Source organism: Alligator sinensis, unplaced genomic scaffold (genome assembly GCF_000455745.1).
Source record: "Alligator sinensis unplaced genomic scaffold, ASM45574v1 scaffold1089_1, whole genome shotgun sequence".
In the NCBI taxonomy this organism is placed as follows: Eukaryota; Metazoa; Chordata; order Crocodylia; family Alligatoridae; genus Alligator; species Alligator sinensis.
The window spans coordinates 1,197,995-1,225,303 of record NW_005842030.1 but is presented as its reverse complement, the minus strand read 5'-3'; the positions used below and the strand labels follow the sequence as shown (position 1 = coordinate 1,225,303).

Genomic DNA, 27,309 nt, shown 5'->3' with positions numbered 1-27,309 from the left:
AGGAGCACAACAGAGCACAAAGTGGTTCGCAATCACAAAGCTACTCTTGTGTCTAGAATGCTAGAAAGATTAAAAAAAAAAAACCTCAACAATGTTCCTTTTTGTGTATCTTGTGTGTAGAGGGCGAGCAAAGGGACTTTGGGAATTATTCAGGATTCTTCCCTTTGCTAGCACATTTCCTGGGTTTGTTTAAACCATCTCCTGTAGACATCTGAATTCCTGAGAATTGGTCTCTGACTAGAGTGGAAAGTGATGGGATGGAAAGAGTCACTATGGAGGTAATTTGTTAAAGAAGAAGGTCTGTTTTTTATATTTTTTTATATATGTATTTCCATCACGTAGAACGGAAAGATGTGGTTTTCAGAGGGAATTGTATGGGTGTTGTAATCATCATTATGATGTCAGGATTGGTGGGCCTGGCTGCAAAGTCTAGATCCCATCCTCTATTTTGGGATACAAGCCTCAGAACTGAAGGGCGCTACAGCAGTCTGTCGTTGCTCTTGTGCATGTATGAAGTAATGTTCAGATACTTTAAGCATTTGGTACCAGTTCTTCATGTGTTAACCATACAGGCCTCGGAATCTGTAGGCAGCTTTGAAATCATTGCTGACTTTTGCTTTTGATTCATGGACTGATGTACAACCACCTATGATCCACTCTTGTGCCCCACATCGTGTGGATCATAGCAGTGATGCACAATTTAGAAACTGGTGCTGGTTTTGTTCATCATGTCCACAAGTCCTCGTCTCTACCAAATAGACACCCAAGTGTTGTCACTTCATGCCCTGAGCTCAGTGGAAATCATGGAATGGATTGCTGGGAGCATAAACCGTTTTTTAGCTTCTTCCAGAGTCTTGGTCCTTTAATCTACAGCATATCTTTCCAATTCATTATAGAGTTTATGAAGGAGATCAGTTCTATTTGGAGAAATAGCATAGTGTAAAGGTTGAGTGCAGGTGACTTCTAGTCAGGAGTGGTTGGACGCTTCTCCTTTTACTGGTGTAGGATGTTGAGTGAGCCATTTGATTTTTTTTTTCAGCTCCAGCCTTCTAGCACCTGTCTCTCTCATAAGCCATATGTGTGGAAAGTATTATTATTATTAATGCTCATGTACTGTCTCTGTGCTTCCTTCTTTGTTGATCTAGTGAAGCGATATTTAAATGAGCAAGGTGTAAAAACTTCTTATTATCATGGTGTAGATTGGGAACGTTGCCACAGAATTCAGTGGAGTTATTTCAGATTTACAGCCGAGAGAGAGCAGAATTTGACTTAGCATTTTTGTTGGGTTTTTTATGTATTCTTTTCTTTGTTACTTTTAGCATTTTGGTTGCTTTTCGTGCAATTTTCTTTCTGTTGCTCTTTTAGTTGAAGGAAAGGTTTTTTGGGGATATTTTTTAAATAAAAAGCATCTCCGAATGTGTAACTTCTGTCAGTCGCGCATACAAATAAGGGAACCATGGCATGTAATTGTCCATTTTCATGAGTGTTGCTTGCAAATAGATGTGTATATGCATTTTCTCATTTGCACATGCAAGGGAGAATGTATAAAAATGGCGTGTGAGTTGCTCCTAGGAAGAAGTACTCACAAAAATGAACAGTGATTTGAAAAAGTTGCTGTAGAGGTTCTGATTCTCTGTGGTCTGACACTGAAACCAGGGATAATGAAAATACCTGTATGAATGATTAAAGAATAAGTGGCAACCCTGGAGAAACAAAGAAGGAATAAAGATTTTTTTTTCTCACTGTGAACACCCATAGCATTCAAGGAAGGAGGTGTTGCTCCTAAAGAGGATGGTTGTCAAAGTTTTTCCATGAGATGGAAGTTTTCTAAAGCGTGAGTATTGGGATGGCAGGAAGAACACAAGTTCGTGCAGGGAAAAGCACAAAGAGGGAGATAGACTAAATGGAAAACATTTTCAATTTGCTTGCGTGTTGCTTGGAAGAAAGAGATGTTGTTCAGCATGTTGCTTATCATGAAGAAGCAACAGAAAACCATCAATCCTTCCCCAGCCTTGGTACAGCTTGTTATTTTCTATGGTGAAATAAATATAGGTTGAATCCGTCCAGCAGAATAGCAGTAGGAAAGTATTGTTTCTGGTTTTATAAAATGTTGAGGGTAGGGCCTCTCTCATTGAATATAATACATTTAGGGGGAAAAAAGAACAAGTGCAGCAAGTCTAAGTAGGGGGGCAATGTGCTCTTTCAGTGTGATGAATGTCCTGCTGTTACTTACATATGGTCCATACTCTGTGAATGGGCAAAGGTAGTCAACCTTGAAATCAGCATGCAAACTTATTTAGCCTTAATTAGAAATTTCTAAGGCCCAGTTTGCCAGGCCAGGCATTTTCTCTGATTGAAATTGTGAATGAAGTCAATGAGAAACATTAACAATTATCATATGACCGAGTGCTTAAAAAGAGTAACCTCTTAAGAGGGCTGTGATGTTCCAGCAGACAGCAAACATGGAAACAGAAAAGGAAAAGATGGGTCTATTAATTAGCGTCTTCATTAACAGTAATAGTGTCTTATTTCTGCAGAACAAAAGAATTAAGATAATCCTTTTTGCACACGCTGCCCACAGAATATTTGAAATCCTCATATGTTCTTCCTGCTTAGCCCTTACCATGGAAGTCCCACAGGGATCACTACTGAAATCCAAGACAAGAGACGGGACTAGAAGTATCACTAACCTATTTAAAAAGCAAATGGATCAGATGTATGTCCACGGTGAGGGACAGATGGGATTTAACTGTGATTCTTGTGTGTGTACGTGTTTACCATAAATCTTTAATTTGGGGCTGGCTTTGTGGTGATGAAGAACTGTTGAGCTTTATTTCAAACCTTTATTTTTAAGAGCATCATTAAAGTTCCTTCTTTCACTGTGTCTGGCCTCCCCTCTCAGATCCGCACATGCAGAATATCATGAACATGTATCTCAGCCTCCTCTCATCTAAAACATGACCCAAATCAAGTAGCATCTACTCTGCTTTCATTCAGTCCTACGGCTTTGTTCTGTCCGATATGGTCTTTCACTTGTATGAATAGGCAACAGCCTTTGATATTTTGCAAACAACTTGTACAAGAGATGAATGGTCCCATGTTCTCTTGTTGGTTAGCTTATCTTCCAGTTTTTTCCTCTGATTTATTTCACTGGATTTGGCAGCTGGAGGTAGTGGGACTTTTTTTTTCCAGTATCTGAGCATGATTTTCTAAGATTGTCTTATTTTCAACTATGCGTGCGTGGTTGAAAGAAAGAAGCGTGGTCAGTCTGAACCTCAGGGCAGGACTCTTCTTTACTGTTTCGGGGTCTGCTGTTGACTTCCTCTCTCACTTTGGGTTTCACTAGTCCGTTGTGCATCACTTAATCCACCTGTAAAACAAGGGAATTAATGGGTTTCTTTAGAAGCTTGGAGAGCTAAATTCAGCCAAAGGGTTTGTAGTTATTACGCTCTACAAATACACAATATTATAAACAAGGAAAAGTTTTCTAATTATGAGCCAGACTGAATGAAAGCATAATCTTTCAGGGAAGAGGACAAAACCCCACCCCTTAGGAAATTTCAAAACTGACTTAACAAAACTGAGTCCAGGAGAGAGATGGGCCGAATAACTTAGGGAGTGTTTCTCATGCTTGTGAGATGTTCGGTTGCTTTAAGTTGATAAGGACAGATGCTAAAAAATAAAACAGCTCATTCACCCCCTCAGGTCCCCTCTGCTCAAGAAACAACGACTTCACGAGATGTGATTGAAAGCGCAGACTACCACGGACACAGCAAATTTAGCCTGAGTTGTGTACTGATGCAGCATTGTAGCAGGTGGTGTTTTTGAAGAGCTCTGTATTTGCTGTACATCTGCCTGTGCTTAATGCACTGCCATTAGAAAAAGTTCCCAAATAGCTTTTCTTTATTTTAAGTAGTCTCTGGGAAAAAACAAAAACCAACTCTGGCAAGTTTTTGCTATTATTAATTCATTCCTAATCAAATGTATTGCAAGGAGAGACTTGCCAGGAGACTGAAACATGATCCGAAAGGTGCTAATTTGATAAGAAGAGCAAGCTGCATTGTGTCTTTGTGCACGTTTCCTATATAATTCTTTCCGATCCTGTTCCCCTGTCTTGTGCCAAACTGGGCAGCTGGGGTAATTCCAGTTGTCTGCTTCCCTCTGTTTTGAGATTTTTCTTTGGGGCTCTTCAGAAAGTTTGACACTCACTGTTTTCTGTCCTGCTGCAATTAATGCCTCCATGTTTAACGAGCCATTTGGACTTCTAGAATGAACACAGTCTTGGACCATGGAGCTCTCAGTTGTCCTTGCTCAGTTTATTAGTGGGTACCTTTGCATACAGCGTTTACCCCAGGACATCACAAAGCACATCTTAATGGTTATCTGGGATTGCATCATTGAATCAAAGCTGCAGTGCATTCAGCTGCTCACTAAACACTGATTATAAGTGTGATATGTGTTCACACCAGTCCTGGGACATTTTTGTTCTGGGACAAACACAGGCACAGCTTGTCCAGGGACAAATGCAATGTCTGTTTCTAACCCAAGAGCTTATAACTAGGACCCTGTGGATCTCTGCAATCTGTGTCTCAGAATTAACAACCCATCACTGCAGGATAACGGGGCTTAGGAAAGATGGTCCAGCATCAACCTTAGACATCTGAATTAGGGAAAGCAAGCAGAAGGCCTCCTGGAGGTTTGTGCAGGGTGGTAAACAGTCTCTTTGTAATTTATTCATTGCAGCAAATTGATGGCAAGTGAAAGATGGGCTGTGATAAAGCAAACTGCTTTGTGGGGTCTTGTTATGATGAGGTGGGAAGCATCATATTTTGTTCTTGATTGCATGTTTTAGTTGTAGTACAAAGTGGGTAATAGTGTGAGGCCTTGCCAAACAGCCTTGTTACCAATTAAAAGAGGAAGGTTCTGCCTCTGGGTTGGCACACCGGTATGGCAGCTCTGACAGACAAACCAGCCAAATGTGTATAGTAGTCACTAGTAAGAAAAAATAGGCTGTTTTTACATGCCAGAATGTTATACCCAATATTCTCTCTGTTTGCCTGCTTTTGATAGCCATATTCACATGCGGTATAAACTTGACCTCAGTAGCCAAATTTCCATAGATTTTCCTGGGGTCAAGATTTCACCCATTGCTTTTCTATGAACAAAGTCCTTGTGAAGTGACTGAAGCCTCTTTTGGAGTAAAGCACCAATGTTGTTTAGGGTATCAGAACATGGACCTAGATTTAAAATAAGTCAATGTTTTCTATTTTCAGGGAAATGCTAACAGCTGTATGGCAACCACTCTCGTAATAACAGCAAACTGTGAATTACCATGCAAAGGAGGAGCCTTTTGCCCATCGTGGACAAAGTAATTCTGTTAGTTATAACTGAATATGCTTGTTCAGCTCACCATTCCTCTTGCTATATATTGCTACATATTTCTGCAAGAGCAAATAGTGACATAATACAAATGGTCAAGCGATCAACAAGTACATAACAATCTGTTGTGACCCAGTGTAGTATATATCCTCTTGGCGTAAAAAGGGAACAACAACAACAACAACAAAGTTTTCCGCCACACAAGATCCAATCCAAATGTGAAGCCATGATATTTTGTCTGTGTTCGTAAGGGACATAAATGGAAGAAGTGCTGTGGTATAGAGGGCTGAAAAACCTGCCTCTGGTTGGGTAGTCCACTGTGGTGAGGGTGGTGGATTTGGTTATAAGCTTATTGGCCTTTCAAGTAAGGCAACATATTACGCTATCCTATCCATCCCATTTCCATTTCAACTGTTCTGTTCTAGTCTCACCTCTAACTATTCAGAATCTCGTCAAGTCTTCTTGTTTCATCTTTTCTAACGGCAGCATCACCCTGGCCCAGGATGAATTGTTTCACTCTTCAGCCAGTACCGTTTTCCTCTCTTCTAGCTCCTCCATATCTTGCATCACCTAAAATAACTCCGTCTACAAGTCTGCTGATCAGAGCACCATCCTCTATCACTGCTGTCACCACATCTTCTCTATTGTCTTCTCCTTTCATTGTCTTACCTCTCCGCTTCCTAATGACATTCAGACTCCTCATCTTCACATCAATATCTTTGAATAGCATTTCCCCATTTACATTTCTGCTCTCGCTTTTTTTTTTCCTTTCAATCCTTTTCATCCATCTTGGCCATTCCTTTGTCTGTTCATACAGAGGGTTGGACTAGGTGACCCCTGAAATCCCTTCCAGCCCTTGGATTTTGTGATTCTGCTCTTGGCTTGAAACATTCCTTCAAGCTGTGCTTATGTTTCCAAAGTCCTCCTATATCGACTTTAAGTCTTTTAACCAAAAGGCATAACTTTGATAGCCTTTTAATCCATCCTGGGTGATACTGATTGCTACTTTTTTTTTGAGAGAGAGAAGAACAAAGCCCATGAAGACAGCTTCATGAACAAATGATTGTTGATGGTTCTTGGATGTTTGCTATTTGAATCCTGATTCGGTTTTGTGGTGCTCAGTTTATGAGATAATGTTAGGTCCCAGGATAAGATGGCATGGCTGTAGACAACTCACTGCCATCTTCTGATATTAAATTATGCATGATTAGAGATACCGCCACCCTGGATCAGATCAGTTGGTCCATCTGGTCAATACTATAACTTTGACAGTGGCCAGTACTGGAATAAGTTAGAAACTGGTAACTGTTATGGAATAAGTTGCCCTCATGGAAAGTTTCCTCCCCACCCACATCAGACAAAGCTTGAATGTTTCTGTGTGTTCAAAAGCTCTTAAGTTACCTTTGGATACTCTCATTTTTCATATCAATATTGCCTATTCCTTTGAATCCTCCTCAGTTCTTGGCCCCAGCAGGATCTTGTGACCGAGATCCACATGGAGCGCAACGTGGAGTACCTCGCATTTCTGGACGGAAACAAAAGGTAGTCCATTTGAGTAGAGCCAATTCCACTTTTCTACTTAGCAGAAGGTCTAGTGATTATAGTTCCCAAGCAGATCTAGGGGTTTGAAGTACTTTGAATTCTGTCCCCCAAAGCACCATAGAGGCACACGGGGAAGTAATTAGGCTTAGTGTGCTTTAATTAAATTTTCCATTTTTTAATTCTTCCGAACGTCGGGGGTGCTGGCATCCAGCATAATAAAAGCAGCAGATGTGGCAAGAGATCTTATTCCGTGGCTCCCCTTCATAATGAAGAGAGAATGAGAGATAATCACATGCAGAGTGGGGCAGACTCATTATCTCTATACTTTGTGAACTTCAATATAGAGTGTACCTACTAAAACTGTTGAATAATATGTAATGGTCTCAGGGTTGTCAGAATGGCAGTATCTGCTCATCACATCCAAATGATTATTTGTACTATATTACCACTATTATCCTTGTCTGTCCATTGAAACATATGCATGTTTAAGTACACTAGATATGGAGGTTTATACGTTTTGAGTGGTAGATGCCTGTGCTGTTTGCATTAGCTTGTAGGTAGGTGGGCTGTGGTTATTGTCCTGTGTTTGCAAGTGGTTCAGAAGCACAGCCCAGCAAGATTTAATGGGAAGATGCTGTGCAGCAAGTTGGCAATTTCTCCATTAGCTACCACTGTGTTTTATTTACTTATGTATTTCTTTTAAATGGCCCATGCCATCCCTTATTGACTCCCCACTGGTGTTGGGAGGCTGAAGACATAATCAACTGCTGTCTCCTGGCTTTCCAGTGGATTTTCTGACACCTGCCTCTGTGCCAGCCTCACATGAACCTAAGTTGAATTTATTGTTGGCTTTCTGGGTTTTTGGTTGCAGCCGTGTTGGTCTAAGGACACAGGCAGGCAAGGTTTTTGGGTAGATGTGATGTCTTTTATTAAACCCACTGAGTAGTTGGGAAAAAATTCTTAGCAAGCTTTTGGGCGCAGTCATCCTTCACGCATAGGGAGTCTCTGCTGGTCTGAGACTCCAAGAAATGAGAGAAGCTAAAAGTTTGGCAGGGTGTCAGTGAGAATGTAAATAGGTAGAAATTAGAAAGACAAAAGGTAAAGCGGGGCTTGTTGGCTTTCTGCCTTTGTTGTCCAAGGAATAGAGCCATGGGGCTGAAAGTTAAGGCTACTGGCACCTACTCCCCACCTTACCACTGTCTCGCTGTTCAACCTGGACACTCACACTCTCCATTCTTCAACTTCCTACTCTGGAGACTGGTGATAAGGGTGCTTGCCCAGCTTTACAGGGTGCTCTGAGATCTGTACATAAAATGCTCCATCAGTAGCAAATATTGGACTTTCAAAACATAATATATTTTGCCGCCAAGAGCATGTACCATGTTGGTACCCCCATTATATACATTTTAATCATGTTTTTCTTTAGAAGTCTCCCAATTAATGGTAGTTAAGCCTTTGCCAGTTTGTCTCACCACCTGCCCTTTTTTCTTAATTGAAGTAAAATTGTGAAAGCAGAGACAGGTAAAGGAAGGACAGTAAAGAAGAAAGTAGCCTGAGGAACAGTGAGAGATGAAGTGCGGGTAGCAAAAGCTCTTGGATGTCTCCTCCTCTTTCTCTCACTTCTTTTTTTCCCCTTCCTCCTCCACAAAGCTGGACATTTGTTGAGCTGCTAAACCTGGCATGGAGCAAGTTAAGACTGCTTCCCTTCTTCAATGTCAGTCCTTTTAATGTCCCGCTTCGAACTTCAGGGGCTTCTGTACTGAAGGACTAACCTCTGTTCGTCTCCATTTCTTTGTGCCCCATTTGCCGTTGTCAGGGAAGGAGAGGGGAGAGAATGAAAGAAAGGGCTGAAAGCAAATGATAATCACTGTGAGATGCAGTTTTCCTGCCTGAATCTACAGGAGTAGATATTATGTATGCTGATTCCATCTTCCTCTTAACTTGGGGATAACAAGCCATGTACACAGAAGGCGATTTAGGCTTCGGTATCTAAACATATTTTGATGAAGTTTTCCAGCCTTCACTCACCTGCAAAATGTTTCTCTTTGGCATGTATTGTCTTGATGCCTTTGCTTCCAGAAATCAGAACTTAGCACCAAAAGAACTACATCCTGCTTTTAAAAAAATGGGCCTGGTCAGAATATGATGCTTCTTATCTGCTGGAAACATATCTGTTGTACAATTTAAAAAGAGGTTTGGCAGAAATTTAATAAAAGAAAAATCCTGCTAAAGGAAATAGATGTGTATGTGCTGAAAATTCAGCAGCCCCCTCAAAAAAGTTTGAAAAGTCTTGTAATAGAATCAAGAACAATAAATATCTTGGGGGTTTCATATAATCATAGAAAATGAGGGTTGGCAGGGACTTCAGGAGGTCACATCTACTCCACCCCCCTGCTCAAAGCAGGCCCAGCCCCAACGATATCATTCCAGCCAGGGCTTTGTCTAGCTAGGTCTTAAAAACCTCCAAGGATGAAGAGTCCACAACCTCTCGGAGTAACCTGTTCCAGTGCTTTACTGCCCTCCTAGTGAGGAAGTTTTTCCTAATATCTAACCTAAACTTCCCTTTTTGCAACTTGAGACCACTGCTCCTTGTTCTGTCATCTGCCACCACTGAGAACAGTCCAGCTCCATCCTCTTTCGAACTCCTCTTCCGGTAGTTGAAGGCTGCTATTAAATCCCCTCTTGGTCTCCTGTTTTGTAGACTAAATAAGCCCAATTCCCTCAGTCTTTCCTCATAAGTCATGCACCCTAACCCTCTCACCATTTTCACATTACTCCAGATATGGCCTCACCAGTGCTGAATAGAGGGGAATAATCACTTCCCTTGACCTGCTGGCAACACACCTACCAATGCAGCCCAATATGCCATTGCCTTCTTGGCAACAAGGACACACTGTTGGCTCATACCCATCTTATTGTCCACTGTAACCCCCAGGTCCTTTTCTGCAGAGCTGCTGCCCAGCCAGTCAGCCTCCAGCCTCTACCAGTGCATGGGATTGTTCTGTCCTAAGTGCAGGACTTTGCACTTGTCCTTGTTGAACTTCATGATATTTCTTTTGGGCCAATCCTCCAATTTGTCTAGGCCACTCTGAATCCTAGCCTACCATCCAGCATATCTAGTACTCCCCCCAGCTTAGTGTGATCTGCAAACTTGCTGAAGGTGCACTCTATGCCATCTGCCAGGTCATTGATAAAGACATTGAACAAAACCAACACCAGGACTGACCCCTGGCTGCCAAATAGATATTGAACCATTGATTAGTACGCTTTGAGCCAAGTGCTCCAGCCAGTTTTCTGCCCACCAAGCACATACAGCCCCAATGGCATCTCTGGGCCAATGCTTAGACTTGAGCTTGCAACCTTTCCACCAAAAGGTCATCACACAAACCCCCGAATCACAGAAGAAGTGGTTTGATAGGTGTGGGAGCCAGGACAAGTAATTCGTTTCTTCCAGGCCTCGTTATATACATGTGCAAGGTTTCCTCACTTCTAGGGGAAGATTAGATACTTGAAATTGCCATGTCTTTGCATGCTTAACTCTTGCAGCAAAGTAGAAGTCCTTAGCTTCTTGTGTCATATCTAGTCATGGAAACTGACTCTATTGCTGCTATTAATACTGCATGAAAGAGACTGGAAATTTATATCATACAAAACTATAAGACACCCCAGAAGACAGAGAAGTAGCATGCCAAACTGTGGCCATTGCAAGGCTCGAAGGAAAGATGAGGCTTTTCAACGCAGGCAAACTGTTCACGTCACACTTGTTTTGTAATCCCTTGTTTTATTCTGTCCCAAGCATTTGGATCTAGAAAAGATTAGCTCCCCACCCCCACAGTCTCCGCAGGGTGTTGACATAAAGAATTAACACAAGCGTATTATTACTAAAAACTCCAGTATACAAGCCAGAGGAAATGATTAACAAATACCTAAGTGCAGTTGTTTGTTTGTTTCTTTGTTTGTTTGCAAACTGTCATTGACAAAATGAAGGTGATTTGTGCGTTATCTGCAATCAATAACAGATGCATTTTGAGGAGGCTGTGATATGTGCTGCCTTAGCCTCTGCCAAAGAGGAGAGAAAGCATTTAGGAAGAACAGTTTTCCCTCCAATTTGAATACTTAGCTGTGCTCCATGTAGAAAATATAGTTTAGCACCACACTGTGTAAATATTCTCCCATTATCAAGCTTACATTGGGATGCGACTTCTATTAAGATGCAGGCAGAAATGCAACTCCCAGGTCTAACTCATGGCACTTCAGAAAAAGCGCCATGAGTTAGATCATTTGCTTGTTGGGTCAGGAGGGTGGTTGATTAAGATCCAGTTGCAGCTGATCTGGGGAGAGAAGCTGCATGTCTGAAGTATCTGTCCCCTAGCCCTGCCCCCACTCTCCAAGCTCCCGTGCTGCCTCAGGATGGGTGGGAGGGAAGGCAGGGGATTGAGGTCCATTCTGGGGTTTCCCCAGATGCACTGGTATGTGTGTGTGTGTGTGGGGGGGGGCGGGGGATTGGACCTCCCACCTTGGGGAACCTCTAATCCACCTGCCCCACCCTCCAGCGCTGGCTTGGCAACCCCTGAAACGAGCCCCTTTCCTTCCTCCCATTTTGGAAACAGCACTGGGAACACTGCTGGGCTATGTCAGCTGAGCCCTGCTCCCAGCACGTGCAGACATGTTAGTGAAGGCACTCCACTTAAGAGCACCTTCATCTGAACCCTCATTTAATGAGGGTTTAGCTTTTTGTGGGATTGGACTCTTTTAAAGTGCTCTGCAGCTGTGCATGTGTGTTTGGTCACAGCTGTAAAGCACTTTCAGGGTCCAGGTTAGCCAAAAATTCTCACTTCTGTCTGCACCTTTAGAGAGCTGCTCTCTGCTGAAGCCCTTGGCTATCATACTGCATATGCATCTGGATCCAGAAAATCTCTCCATCATGAGCTTCCTTGACCTTGAGCAGTCTTGTGGAAGTCAGCAGGATTTATGGAAGTACCTAAGTGTTTTTTAGGACTAGAGACTTGATAAGTGCAGTTGCTATATAGACATAGAATCATAGGAAGATGGGGCTAAAAGGGACCTCATCAGTCATTCGGTACCTGCTCCAGGCAGGATCATCCTTGGTGAAACCATTCATAGCATCATAGAAAATTAGGGTTGGAAAGGATCTCAGGAGGTCATCTAGTCCAACCCATGCCATTCCATTCAAGTGTTTGTCTAACCTGCTTCTAAACACTTCCAAGGAGGGAAATTCTCCAACGTCTCTGGGTAGCCTTTGTCAACAATTAATCACCTTCATAAAGGGAAAGTTCTTTCTACAATCCACCCCAAATTTCCCTTCCCACAGTTTAAGTCCAGGGCTCCTGCCCTGTCCCCTGGGTCCACATACCATTGACTATCTTCATCCTCTTTGTAATTGCTCTTTAGGTATTTGGAGAGTGATGTTAAATCCTTTCTCAGTCATTCTTCTCCAGACTGGGTAATTCCAGTTCTTTCAGCTTTTTTTTCACAAGTCATGTTTCTCAGACTTCTCATCATTTTGTTGCTCTATGCTGGATTTTTTCTAATTTTCCCACATCGATCTTGGTCTGGGGCCAGAACTGAAAACAGTGCTCCAGGTAAGGCCTCACCAGTGCTGAATAGAGCAGAAGCATCACTTGCAAGTGACAGTCCTATTTATAAAGCCAAATATGCCGCTGGCTACTTTTTTTTGTCCAAGAAGACTACACTGTTGGCTTATATTCCTGCTGTTCTCCACTGTAACCCCTTGGCCCTTTCCCTCAGTATTGCAACCTACCCATTAATTTCCCAGCCTGTATTTGTGCTTGTGAGCCTGCTTCTCAGTCAGGATGTTGCACATGTCCTCTTTCGATTTTATCTAATTAGTTTCAGACCATTTCTCCAGTTTATCAAAGTCATTCTGAATCCTAAGCCTATCCTCTGGAAAGTCCCTCCACCCAACTTGGTGTCATCTGAAAATTTGCTAAGTGTGCCCTCAGTCTCATTCTCCAAATCATTAATAAAGGTATTAAATAACAGCAGACCTAAGACAGACCCCTTTTTACCTGCTTGCAATTACATGTTGTCAGCCCTTGATGACTACTTGTTGAATATGATATCCAACCAGTTATGTGTCCACCTTCTAGTACTTTCATCTAGACTGAAGTGACCAGCCTACAGCACGTGTACCACAAGTGAGATGGGCATGAGACAGGCACCACAAAGGCAGACAGGACAGGAAGCCCAAAGCCGAGCAGCCAATGGGGATTGGAGTGACATTTGGGGATGGCGTGGAGCCAATTTCTGGCACACCTGCCAAAAAGGTTGGCCCCTGTTGATCTAGATCATATTTCCTTAGTTTACTAATAAGAAATGTCATGGAAGACCATGTCAAAAGCCTTGCCAAAATCAAACATCAGCTGTTCTTCCTTATCCACAGAGCCCGTCTTCTTGTCATAGAAAGAAGTCATGTTGATCAGGCGTGACTTGCTCTTCGTGAATTCTTATGGGGGCTCTGCTAAAACATGCAGCTCTTAATCAAAAATGAATTGCATGGGGCTTTGAGTAGCAAGGTAGAACAGATAATATCCTTTAGCAGCGCTTGCTTTGTAGCAACTGGACTCACTAGATATGCTTTGCGTAGTCCCCACAACAGTCTCACCCTGATATATCACCCTTTGTTTAGTGGAGTTGACTTGTGATTTGCACTGGGATGAATGAGAGGAGAAGTCCCAATTACTGTACCCTACATTCTTCTATAAACATGTCTTGACACACAAACACTGTGACCCATTGGTAACAGCAAGAATATTGATAAGGTAGGTATATTTCCAAATTTGGACTCGTAGAAAAACTGGCAAGCTGCACGTGTCCTAGAAAATATTCTGTATTTGCACCCTGAGATATCAGGGTACTTTACAAACCACAGCTAAAGCTCAAAGCAGTCCTGTGAATAAGGATTGTTTCCATTTTACACATGGGAAGGCTGAATCTGGGGGGGGGAAATGATTTTCAGCAATCAGGGGCAGAGTCAGGAGTAGAACTCAGGCATCCTCCATCAAAAAGCCCTGCTCTAACCACTATGGTTAAATAAATTAAAAACCCTGACGCCCATGTCCAGATGACCATGGACGTTTGGTTCCCCAGCGATAAGTAGCAGTGGTTCACCTGGCGCTGCAGCTACTTATTCCTGGGGAATGCCTGTGCCACACATGCTTTGGCATGCAGCAAGTTACCCCAGGGGCAATAGGGGAGGCCAGGGCCAGCACTGTACTGACCTTGGCACCTTTACCTGGGTTCTTGGGGGTCTCCCAGGGCTTCAGCGGCAGTGATCCTGCCAGACAGGCCCTGGCTGGCAGCTTTAGCGTGGCGTCAGGTGACCCGGCTCCACTTTTCAGCAGTGCGCACTGCCCATGTACATGCTGCTCTGTTGGGTTTTTTTCCATGGGTATCCAGGAGTCAAAAAAACCTGCAGAGAAAAAAAAACTAGAGCAGTGTACGCATGGGCAGCACGCCCTAGCAAAGTGGAGAACACCCAACAATGTGGTAAGTTGGCACTACAGACATGTTTGCAGCACCACATACCGCACAGCTGCGCTCGTCTGGACGCACCCTATAATTTTGTACAGATATGGTCCAAAATGCTGCAGTATCACCATCATAGGCATCACTTTCACATGCACATAACCATTACATGGACTCAGTTTAAATATCGAAAATAAAGAATCACTTTCTGTTGTCTGAAAACAAAACTAACGATACAATAAAAGACAGTATTTCCATAACTTTGCCTCATGCGTGTATATTCAGTATTTGGAAGGCAATGAGAACCATGTGGATAAGTGCTGTGTGACTCTGGAAACAGAAAGGGAGTCTGTCTGCCTTCCTTGTGGCAGGCACAGCACTGTCCTCTAGCAGAGGAATGTGATTTGCATTTGATAAGCAGACTGTATCCAAACCATAGGAGATGCACATTTTAGCAACTCGGGAGACAAAAAAAAAAAGAGTTGAGTCTGGCAAGCATAAGAGGCACTGTCCTACTGGAGGTTGCCAGCTCTAGAAAGGGAAGAAGTGGTCTTGTGGTTAAAGTTCAGCCCTACAGGTTGAGCGAAGGATTCTCTTTTTTCTAGTAACATCTTGAGCAAAGTGTTTATAAAGGTTTTCAACTTCCCATGGTGTTTAGATAGTTTTTTTTTTCTTTCAGCTGGAGGAGTAAGGGGCACAGACTGAATAGATTCTACATGGAAAAACAGGAGAATTGCCTACTGTGTACGGGCCTGCCTATGTGGCTCTGTTAGTAGAATAAGATGCTTAAGTATCTAAAAGAGGATGTGTGCAAGTGAGTTATGCTGAATTAATCTCTGTTTATGTGCTTTGAGATTCCTAAGCTTTATTGTTATACTTCTGTGCCTGTGAATCAGAAGACAATTCCTTCCTATCTGTTTGCTAATTCCACATCATTGAAACTTTGAAATTGGATGCATTTCCACAACAGTCTGAATGACAATTGGTAATCAGAAATGTTATGGACTATCAGGTCAGCAATAAGAGAATTATTAGCAATGTGAATTGAACCAGCGAGCTTTCTGTGGTGATTGTTACTTTCATTAAATACTACTGCAATGGGAATTCAACTACAGTAGTATAAACCCAATGCCTGCCAGAATCCAGAACTAGGGGAGATGCAATCTCCACCAAAACCAAAATCAGACCCAGATTAAATATTTGGGTTTTTTATTGTAGCTTCATCTGCTATTCCTCTTGTCATGGTTCATCATTTGACTGTTATAGCAAGGGTATGCATACCCCTGGGGGTACTTGGGAAGACCCCAGGGGTATGTGGCAGTGGTGCGGAGAAGCAGGGGCACTTCCGGTTTCACTGGCAGCACTTCTGGTTTTGTCACTGGCACTTCCAGTCTTGCTGCTGCTGTGCACGGGGGACATTGCCCCCGCTTGTCAGTCAGCTGCCGGGGATCCCCTTCCCCTATTCCGCCCCGCTTTCATCGACTGGCCAGGGAACTCCCTGCTTCTCAACCAGCCGCCAGGGGTACACCAACTAAAAAAGGTTGAAAACCCCTGTACTACCCCTGGATTACAGGTGATAAGGCACCTTCTTCTTAGACCCCTTCGTTAAGGCCAAGGCATAACAAGATCAAAAGAAAACAGAGGGAGAGGAAGAATGTTACTGAACTGGCCTAAAGAAGGTTTCAAATCTTCACACTCAGGTTTGGGGCCATGGCTGTCAAATGTATGTGCATTTATTCTAAATCAGGGGTACCCAATCCGCAGCCCATGGGCCAGATCCGGCCTGCAGAGCTGTGTCTTCTGCCCGGGTCTGGAAATTTGGAAGCAGGCGAGTGGTAATGACTCCTCCCAGCGCTCTGTCACTGCCAAATTTCTAGACCAGTGGAGAATCTGGTGGCCTGGATAGCGTGGCCCTGCACACTGGATTAGAGTACGATCCAGATGCGTGGGGCCAAGCCAAGGTGGGAGGGGGCCTGATCCAGACCTGTGGGGCCCTGCAAGGGATCCTGTCCAAGGACCAGCCCTGTGCCACTCATCCAGCCTGGAGCCCAAAGGCTATTCGAATTAAATCACAGCAGCATAACAGTGTAGGTTTTCAGCCTTCAATCCACATTCCTTGCTTCTTTAGGCATGAATTAGTACTTCACTGTTACTCCTGCCTGCAGCTCTCTAGCGCATTTTCATCTGCTTAGATGTGCAGGAAATTGTTCCACATAGGATCGAATCATCTTCAGTACAGAGGACGTTGGCTGGTCCAAAGCACTGCTGAGGCCCCAACTCAGATATGCAGTGAGACAGCTACAGGAAGTGTAACTGCCTAGAGGAGGAGAGGTTCTCTCCAGCTCAGTGCCAGTCCTGCAGGGATATCGATTGCAGCCCTGGGATCTGCACCTGTATAGATGAAGTGGCTTTTACAGCAGACACGTTGAGGCCAGAGTCTCTAATTAAATGCAGCGAGGAGTGCAATCTCTGGAGGTTTTGTCCTGCAGTCTGATCCTGGATGGGGTGGCTGAAAGTCTGGGGGCCCATGATTCTCTTGGGTCCACGTCTATAGATCTCTTCATTGCATGGAGCTTGTCTCATCATTCTGCTACACTTCAGGGATAAGAAAGCATCTTGCCTTACAGCCATAAAGTCAGATAAAATCATCTTCCTTTTTAATGCCACTCATCGTAGCATTAAAATACCTGATTACGCTTGAGGAGGAAAGTGCATTGGATATTGCAGGCGTGAGACTAATCAATGCTGTATGTTTCCCTCTGATTACTACTGCCAGCTGTGTTGCCACATACATTTCACTTTTCATGGAGCGGGCAGCTAATGGTGGGAGGAGGCAGGCTTTGTAACCTACCATTTAGACCTCTTCCCAGTTCACATCTTGCCCTCAGTTGCTGATGGAGCCATGGGAGGTGTTTTGCTGTATGGGCCACATCACAGGAAATGAGGCCGTTTGCATGTTTCTTTTTAGCAAACGTCATGCCATAAAAATGAAACGAAAGTTGAATTCAAACTTATGTGAATAAAGCCGTGGCATGGGAGAACCATGCAGTCTTCTGCAGCCATAGGTGCCTGATTCTGCAGTACACAGATAGCTCCTGTTGAACCAAAGTGGGGGCTGGTGTGTGTAGGAATGATGTGCTTGGATCCAACCTCTGTCAAGCCAAGAACAACATTTGTAACTTGTCGGGAGTGGAAGGAATCTTGTATGACTGACTTGCATGGGAAGGTGGACAACATGCTGAAGCTTTTAAGATGGGGACAACCTGTGGAGATAGCAGGTCACAGCTATTACCACCTAATTCTGGGGCTAATTCTGGGGCTAAGTACAGACAATCAAAAAGCCCAAGCCTGAATTGATTCACTCTTTGCAGGTTAGTTTAACATGCGTAGATTGAACCAGTAAGCAAGTGAACAGACATTCACTTTTGATTCTGGAAATGCACCCACGTGCCTGCAGTGGCTCAGACCAGAAGTTGGGAGCACTAGAGCGAGCCCTCCCTTCCCTTTGGTAGTAGCAGGAAGGCTGGAGGGAAGGTGAGCTGAGAGGGGTTGGATCCAGGGCCCAGTAGGCTGCTGAGTGTGATTGGGCACCCCCCCCCCCCCCCCCATGGCCTGCAGGGACCCAAGCCTGGGGTCTGATGGCTTTTCCCCAACCGGGCTGGCACGGGGCCCCAGGCAGGATCTGCCAGCCAGGTGGGAAAAGCTGGCAGACCCCAGCTGGGGTCCTTTGCTGGTGGGAGAGGTGAGGCAGGGAGTGTTAGTCCCCACCGACTCCCATCTGCCTGAGCCTGCTGCCCCTTACCCCTGCCCCCTCCACTCCAGCAGGAAAAAGTCTGACAGGGACTGCTCTGCCCACCCCCAGGCAAACCAGCCGGGTTTCCCACCCCACCCCCTTGTCATCCAGCCCTCATTGCTCTGGCTGGGGAGCAGAGGGGTAGGGCCAGCCCAGCTCTGCTTGAGCAGACCAGCCCAGGGCTGCAAATCATCCTGGGATGTTGAGGGACTGTGATTTAATTTGAACCAGGAAAGTGTCTGGGGACAGAAGTTCCATAAACCGGTTTGACCTAAATCACTTAAGTCTGATACTACATTGAACCAGGTTTACCATAAACTAGTTTTGGCCATTTTCAAACTGGTTTATGTGCACTGAGCTTCTGTACTGTTACAGGTTTAAACCAGTTTCTGGTCACTTGAACCAGTTTTATGTGTCACTTCTGTCCCCAGCCTAGAAGAACAAGGTGGAGAACTGCATTCTAGGACCTGCCACACATGCTCCGGACTAGATTAGATTAGACTATACAGTCCCAATTTAGGAAGGCATGTAAGGACGTGATTAATTTTCAGTGTGTACTCACCTAACTCAAGTACAGTCCCTTTGGCATCAGTACAACTGTCCACAAGCTTAAATACCTTCCTGAACAGGGAACTAAGTGATTTGTTGAATCTGAGCCTAGAACTCTAAGTCAGATCTGGCTCTTTGCATTTAATACTTGAAGCTGCTCAAAGGTCTCTAAGATAATTTATTGCCTGTCCTGTTTAGAGGGAAACATTTACTGAACAGAGTAAAAATATTTAATATGTTGTAAATTGCTTGATGGATTTTCTGCAAGTTGGTTCTTTGGTTCACTGTTCGGTTTTTCCCAGAGCTGAGGAGCATGTTAAAGAATTCACCAAGATATTTAGTATCATGCTCATCACCCTAGAGTATCAGCTTCAAGAGGAGGCATTATAATAGGGGCTTTTATTTTCCTTCATTTTATGAGGAACACACAATGTTAGTAAATATAGTTTTGAATATGGTAATTACCGTGTTAACATTTGAATGTGGAAATCTTTCCATTCCATTTAGAATATTTACATCTTTCAGTTACCTAATGCACAGTCATGCGGACGATCTCTTTAGATATTCCAGGAACTGCGTATCTAAAGAATACAATATTTGCTTATAAATAAATATCTCACTTAGACCCATTATTTCTATAGAAGTTATCAGAAGCTGATAAGATGACTGCAGCCCACTAATTGAAAGGCGAAATAATTCCATGAGTTTTGTTCTCCTGCCTTCCCCACCGCAAAAAAAACCCTCCTAAAAATCATATTGAATATAGATAGACCACAGAAACACAGGAAATAACACAGACAATTGGAAAACGAAGCTATATACAGATGCATTTCATTATCTCTTTTCTGAATAACCATTAGATTTTTAAAAGTCATGGATTTTTTATTTTGGCAAAAAAATACATTTTATGTTTCATTGTACTGTAATGCTTATTTTTGGTATTTCAATTGGTTTGGATAGTGATTTTTCAAATGAAAAATGTATTAAAATTCATTTTATTTCTCATTATTTAGGATCTTAGGTTATTTTGGGTATTCCCTTTAATTATATTCAATTACCCTTATTATTCTTAGAGCTGCAAATATTAAGGTATATCACGGGGGAATATTTCTTTAGTAACTATTTTGATGTTATTTGAAGGAAATCTTTACTCTGATTCTTGAATTATATCATTTTTTTTACACCAAAAAGAGCCAAATGTAAAATCCAATTCAGGGCCACACCTAAATTTGGGAACTTAAACCTGTGGTTAATTTTAAGTACTGTTAAACAGCTTTATTGAATAAAGGTTTACTTCAAGCACCAACTTAATTTTAAAATGGTAGCACTTTGCCTAATTTAGGCACTAAAGGAATGTTATTTTAATTAAATTATTTATTTATTCATATAGCTTTGGCACCTAGAAACCTTAATAAGGATGAAGATCTCATTCTGCTGCTGGGCACAGTCCAAACACATAGTAAGAGACAGGCCTTGCTGCTGGTAGTATACAAGCAAGTACGGTGCTGACTGAGAGAGAGAAAAGAAACTGCTATATAATAAAAAGAGCTTTATTCTTCAAATCTACTGTCATACAGATTCCTTCAGCACTTTGCTGTCCTTTCATAAAATGGCATCCTCGCATAGGATTCAACTGAAACGAAACTTGATTTGCAAATTTCCTGGATGGGAAAGTGTATCCAGAGATGCCAACAGGGCCATCAGCCATCAGTTTTCAAACCTCATTCTAGAGGTCTCACTTACCTGCTGGAGACAAAATCAGTGGATAATGGGCCTGCCCATAATCTGAGAAAGCGGTGGGGAGCAAAGGCATAAAACCTTGCAGATCTTCCATGGTTAAAAAAGAATTGCACACAAATAGCGCTAAAGTGAAACTCCTTTAAAATCTTTAAAGACCACCTCAACAGCCTTGCAAGCTCCAGCCAGAAATGCTGAAGAGCAAAGCTGTGTGGGGCTGGTCTTCATAAAACTCGAGATTGAATACAATTCCCTTGGAAGCCAGGGGGACAAGGGCAAAGCAATTCAACAGCAGCGCACACATTTTAAGAAGCGTTTTACTGCCCTGGCTCCTCTGACCTCTGCAGTAGTCTCGCTGTTACTCAGAATGGAGCAGGTTTATATTTCTCCTCTTTTGAAAAGTTGTTTATGCAACGCTCTGCCTCCCTTTGTTCTGCATCGTCTTCTCCGTCAGCTATTCCTGCGTCTTGCCAGAAACAAGGGGCTGCAAAAGGAGCAGGCTAGCAAAAAGCAAGGCTAGCCACTTGCTCAGGGCACAAACATCATCTGCTCTGAAAGGGCCAAATCCTCCACATGTCTCTGCATGTACACATGCAAACTCTGGCACTGGACTGGGAGACTCTAATTTATTTATTGTACGTACCCTGGTATTTGCTAGAAGATTCATCCAAGATCATGTTTGCATTTAGTTAGGCATTGCAAAGTCACACAGTATAATACATTCTCTGTCCCAGAGCTTATGTTCTATTCTAAAAGAAAGACACAGGGGCCACGTCTGCATGTGCGCATTTACTGCACAATAACCCAAATTATTGCGCAGTACAGGCGCACATCTACACATGCATGCCCATACTGCGTAGTAAATATGGTGAATTACACCAACTTGAGCGTAAGTTTGATACCTGCATTATGCAGGTATCTAATTTACACCCAATCAGTTACTGCCTAAAGTGTACATGCCTTACTGCGCAGTAACACTGCATGTATGTGAACTGACTTGGGACTAACTTTAGTCCCAAGTCAGTCCACACACCACAGTGTTCATGCACTTTACTACCTGCATATGTAGACGCTGGCCTATTCCCATTTACTGCAGAGTAAATTACTACACAGTAAATTTAAACCAGCGTAAATGCACGTGTAGACATGCCAAGGGAGTTGAAATGACTCAGTGAGGCTTGTCTAGCATGTTGGCCAAGGAACCCAGAATAAAACTCATGCCCTGGACTTTGTCAGTTGTACTGCTGCCTCCCTGCAGCTGGAACTGCACATAGGACTCCTCCCCAGTTCTTTTCCATGCAGAGTCGGGTATGGAGGACAATGGCCACTGACCCTGGTAATTCTTCTCCTTTGCTGAAATCCCTTCCACTGTTCAGACCTTCATGCTCACACTAGATCACATGCTCCTTGGGGTAGCAACCAGGCCTTTGTGTCTGAACTATGCAGTGTTTAGCACCTGTTTGGGCATGGTGGCAGGGATTTGGATTTAATTTTCAAATCCCACCATATTCAATAAGAGTAGGGCAAAATCCTGAAAAATGGAGTGTGTGCTCATGGGCTGCCCTTTGCTCTACCATAGAGAAAAAGACATGGCATCACTTCACAGTGCTGCTAGCAGTACAGTTGAGCAATAAAAACCAAAGCTGCACTTGTTCCTGCTTATTTCATATTTAGCAGGCAAAGGCCAGTGTTTACCAGCTTTACAAATTTAGGTGCAAAAACTTGGGTGTGCCTCAGCCTTTGGCCTTTTTTTTCAGTTCCCTTGACTTTGATGACAACACCAAACTTCTTTTCAGGGAGATCATATAAAGCATGGCCTGGTTTCTCTAATGCTTTATCTCTGAGAGGGGAGGACTGAACTTAAGCATAGCAAGAAAGAAAGGAAATGAAGCAAATGCTTTTTCCTTGGACAGATTCTCACATCCTTTCTGGATGGAAAATATAATTCCCATGTAAATGTTGGTGGCTGTGCATTAGTGAATACAGGTTCCTCCTGTACGGTGTGTTCCCTAGAACATTATCTCCTCATTGTTCCCACACACTGGCCTCGTCTACATGAGTGGCGGACTGCACAGTTGTTACTGCACAGTCATTTAGTACTTGCATAAGTACTTACTGACTGGCAGGCAGGGAGGAATAGTCACTAGGGAGACAAGAGGCAACACAGCAGTTCCTGGCATGCTTTAAGTATAGAAATTTGGGGGAACAGAACCCTGAATTCCCCGCCCCCACCCAACAGGGGTGCATTCCTGATCCCTTATGTACTCCCTCCAAAAGAATAAGTAACTTGCATAAGCAAATACTAAATGGCTGTGCACTATCCAGCATTACTGCACAGTACCATCCCCGCATGTTTTTTTCAGACACTACTGTGCAGTAGCAATGAGCTATTGTGCAGTAGCTCGTTACTATCGTGCAGTAGTGTTGCATCATGGTTAGTGCCCATCAGTGCTACTGCGCAGTAGTGTCTCTTGTAGACATGAGCGCTAATTAGGAGAGAGTTGTATAAACCTCCAATGAGTCAGGGTACCGTAACTTCAAGTTTTTGGGTTTTTTTTAACTTGAAGCTCAAGACCCACAGCCACAGAGCAGTGTGTCAGCACTCCATAAACACCATGCTTTTGTCTTGCACTGCTCCTAGGTCGGGTTGCATCATACTTTGTGCAAGCGATGCTCTCCTGGAGTTGTGCTGTCTGCGTCCAAAAAAATAATAATAAAACAAAAAAGCTTTAATCACACTTGCCTGACAGCTGCTTTTTAAACCAAGATCCATCAGGAGAGAGAGGGAGAGCAAATGGGGCTGTTTCTCACACTCCAAGAACATCCCTTCTGCTAAGCATAAGAAACATGTTTTTTTTTTAAGGTAGCTCAAGTTTGTGACTGCCGGCTTATGCAACCTCTGTCATTTAAATTTCTGTCAAGCTCATCAGCCCAAATATTTGCACATGCTAATTTGTTCAGCTGAGGCCTCTTGGTCTGTCATATTCCTGCAGCCCATGCGTTCTGTTGGCTCGCTCTTTGGGACAGATTGCCTACTTTTGGATTTGTTATTAAAAGATAATATTGACTTAGTTTCCTTTGCATGGAGCTGCAATCTTGTCTCCTAAATGCTGGGGGTGGTTTTCTTTTGGTGGTTGCAAGCTGCTTACAAAGCACTCTGTCCTCTTGCTTTCAATGACACCAATCATTATTGACTCCTTCCCAGGGCTGCCAAGTGTCTGGCACCTTACAGCCCAGCCGTGTCATACCCACCGGCATCTCCACCTCATTCTCAGCTTCTGGCTGAACTCGGGGCCAGCAGCAGTCACTAGCCTGTACTTGCTCGTCTGGGATGCTTGTATACGCCACAGGAGGTTAATTTGGTTTAGTACTCCCTAAATTGAAACAGTGGGTTTTTGAAAAACACCGCTTCGATTTAGGGAGAATTAAACCGAACTAAACCCCTGTAGCATGTACACAAGGGTGGGGGCCCGATCCTTACCTGCCTCTTTGGCAGCAGGAGCGGCAAACTGCTGGCAGACCGAGTGGTCCCTGAGCTGCGTGGGGACCCCCAGGCAGCACCTGCCCACTGGCTCCTGGCCCGGGCGGTCCCAGGGGGAGCCACAGCCACGGAGGGAAGCATCGGGCCCCTGCACAGCTTAGACAGGCAGGCAGGCTCTGGGGAAGGGGAAAAAAAAAGATCAGGCTCGCCACCTTTTTTTTTCCTTCAGCGGAGCCTGCATGCATGGGCTGCCACCGGTCCCACAGCCCCTGAGCTGTGCGGGGCCCACCGAGCCCTGAGCACGTTGGCTTCCAGCACCCCATGCGCTGTCACACTTTGTTAGGTAGCAACCTAAAACACCTCGGAGGTGTTTTATCTTGCTACGTACCAAAGTCATTTAAAGCAGAGCACGCCGTCAAGCGTGCAAACAGCGGTGCCATTAAAGCAGAATACACCGCCGAGCGTGCAAACAGCAACACCATTAAAGCGGTGCAGAAGGGCATTTGAGCTGCTTTAAAATCCAGTTGTGTGGCATGTACAAAGGCCCCTGATCTCTCAAGAGTTGAGCCAGCCTCTCTGCTCCCTGTGCTGGGTCCCAGGAAGGAAGGCACAGTGGGAGGAGGAGGAGGAGCAGCATGTGGCTGAGCAGCCCAACAACCATCCTTTATCTCTGACCTCCTTGGTGAGCTGCACTGGCTCTCCCCATCACAACACTTCCCTGCTCCCTTCCCCAACATCTATGCTCAGTCTTAAGTCTCCCCAGCTATCATAGCCCTAACCCCTTCCCTACCTCCTACCTTCCCTCCATGGCAGCCTAAAGCTTTCTTATCTGGCACCACCCCTAACTACTCTGCAGCCCAGGACCAGCTGTGCCAGTGCTTCTCTCCAAGCACACCAGGTGTCCACCACCCACGCAGCTGGCCTGCTCATCTCTTCTATAGCTTCCCTCAGCCTCTTTGATGTACCAGTAGGGGCCTTGGAGGCTGGAGTGGTTCCTGAGGCAGTTGGGGACTATGAGCAGCTGTTTGCATTCATGGACTATGGAGGGGATGGGCAGTCTGCTCTTTTTTTCCCTGCTCTCGACTGGCAGGCAGGGAGGAATAGTCACTGGGGAGAAGAGAGGCAACACAGCAGTTCCTGGCATGCTTTAAGTATAGACATTTTGGGGAACATAACCCTGAATTCGCCCCCGCCCCTTCCCACCTGACAGAGATGCATTCCCGATCCCTTATCTACCCCCTCCAACAGGATCTCAGCCCTGTGCCACAGGTCACCTACAGAGCAGCTCAGGTGCGGTACCTGTGCTTTACCCGTCTGTTCATTCCCCATGGGATACACGCCTGTAAGGAAGACCAGACATGATGGGGGTTGTTTGCAGGCAAAGAAGGTGAGGCAAGGACTCAGATTTGTGAAGGTACTTAGGCATCTAAATGCCTTAACAAAATTGACCCTGATGGCATTTGTGAAAGACACAGAGAAGCCAAAGCTTATGGCAGAACCCATGCTCCTCAAACACCCCCGCCAGGCAGATTATCCTTCCTGATATGGCCCACCAGGTAAATACAGGGGGCAGGGGCTGTGCCAGTTGCCCTGTGGAAAGGCCAAACCATGCATGCTTGTGCAGGAAGGGAAGCCCCAGCCCCAGCTGAGTGAGGTGCCAGGGGACCATACATGATTCATCCACCTTTGGAGAAGCCACTCGCATAGCACCTGAACCTTTCCTAGGATCCTGCCCCTTTCATTTCTCATTCTTTGCCTGGGCTCCCTCCAGCTGTTACTCTGTCAACTGAGTACTGTCAGCTTCTCGCAGGGGGATTAGTTGGGGTGAGAAAAACCTAAGGGCTTTGGCACCAGTTCCAGAACTGTCTCATTGCACAGGGCTGTTATCCTGGAGGAGGTCCCGGGATGAGGACCAGAAAGCACAAGTCCCTGCTTATTCGGACATGGTTGGGACGCTCAGCACGAGTCTGTGACAGCTGCATCAGTCCAGAGAGTGCTGCTGATCTCAGGGTCCCAGTGGAGGGGGTCTAGAAAGGTATAGAGGTGGGTGAGGAGCTCATGCCTCTGTTGGCATGAGAAAGAGGTGGGTTGCAATAAGGCTGCAGAAGAGGTGAATGAACTCTGATTCTATCCTTTAACATAGAGATGCGTATGACCCTAACATTGTGCAAGTTAAAGGGTAATGGCTTTCTGTCCCATTTCTAAGCTCACACATTGACCCTCACTCCAGCTTCCATATGCTCTTTTTAAATTGCCATATAGACCGCTGGCAAGGGAAATTGGGGTTAACCCTTTCTTTAGAGCAGCATTGGTCAACTGCATGTTGGTCATGTTCTCATTGCATTTAAAAACATGCATGGAAATACCCAAAGCAATTGTGAGCGACAGGCTGCAGAGGAGCAAAATGAGGCCTTGTACCTGTCTCTCTTCTCCGCTGTGCCCAGCTCCTGCTGCAGCATAACGGCTGGCTCATGACACCAGCAGAGGCAGCCTCAGCTGAAATACCAGTACTGAAACAGCCTGGCTGGGCTGGAGAAGTTGTGAGTTAGAGGGCCATTGTTAAGCTAATTTCTTAAAATCTCAATAAAACACTTATATGTTTTCCTCCTGGTTTCAGCAATGAGGCTGTTTAAAGTGAAATTAGATTTTTATTATCTCCTTTTTTTATTCCCTTTTGCTGTGTGTTTAATTTTAATTTTATTTTGCATTCCACCCAGCTTGAAATATGAAAGCCAGCCCAGCCAAGTCCGTGTGTGTTTGTAATGGGCTTTCTCAGTCTTGGAAACAGAATGAAACACGGATCAGGAGGAGTCTGGCTCCGAAGCAGGAGGGTTTGGCAGCTAGAGAGTCTCCTGGTATGCTTTGGATTTGCTCTGTGACACTGAGCAATACACCTGTGTTGTGTGAAATAGTGACCATAGCATTTCCATCCTTCAAATGAGAGGTGCACAGTTCTCACATACAGCCTGATTCTGCTGTCAAAATTGAGAGAATTGACTTTGCCCATTGACTTCGGATGCAGCTGCCTTGAAAGCAAGACATCCAAGTCTAAATTGCGTGACCCTGTTCCCAGGCTCAAGGAAGCATCCTCCATTCTCAGCTAACACAGGAAATTGCCTTGCTCAAGGTTCAAGGGAGTGGGTTTTGTTAAACCTGATAGTGCAAAATGTTCCTTAATAATAATGTGAACTGCCAACTTTTTGCAGCTAATATTCAGGGGCTCACACATACACACAGTTATTGGGAGGACATATGCTTCTTCCTTCGCTGATTGCCCTTTTTCAGGCTCCTGTAATCTATTTCTAGGTTGGTAGAAACG

The 27,309-nt window shown here is 44.3% G+C and overlaps 1 long non-coding RNA gene across 4 annotated transcripts in view; it reads left to right on the top strand.

Annotated features, from left to right (window-relative positions):
• The window catches only part of LOC112550079, a 50,437-nt gene extending 30,124 nt beyond the window's left edge, over window positions 1-20,313 (top strand). For 2 of the 4 annotated variants that reach the window (XR_003093742.1, XR_003093745.1), the window contains exons 2-3: window positions 15,110-15,244; window positions 20,163-20,313. This is a non-coding gene — a long non-coding RNA (uncharacterized LOC112550079). Of the gene's footprint in view, window positions 1-6,843; window positions 6,922-13,628; window positions 13,725-15,109; window positions 15,245-20,162 lie in introns of those variants that run through there. The other 2 variants (XR_003093743.1, XR_003093744.1) reach the window with 2 other exon arrangements.
• Window positions 20,314-27,309: the final 6,996 nt, after the last annotated feature.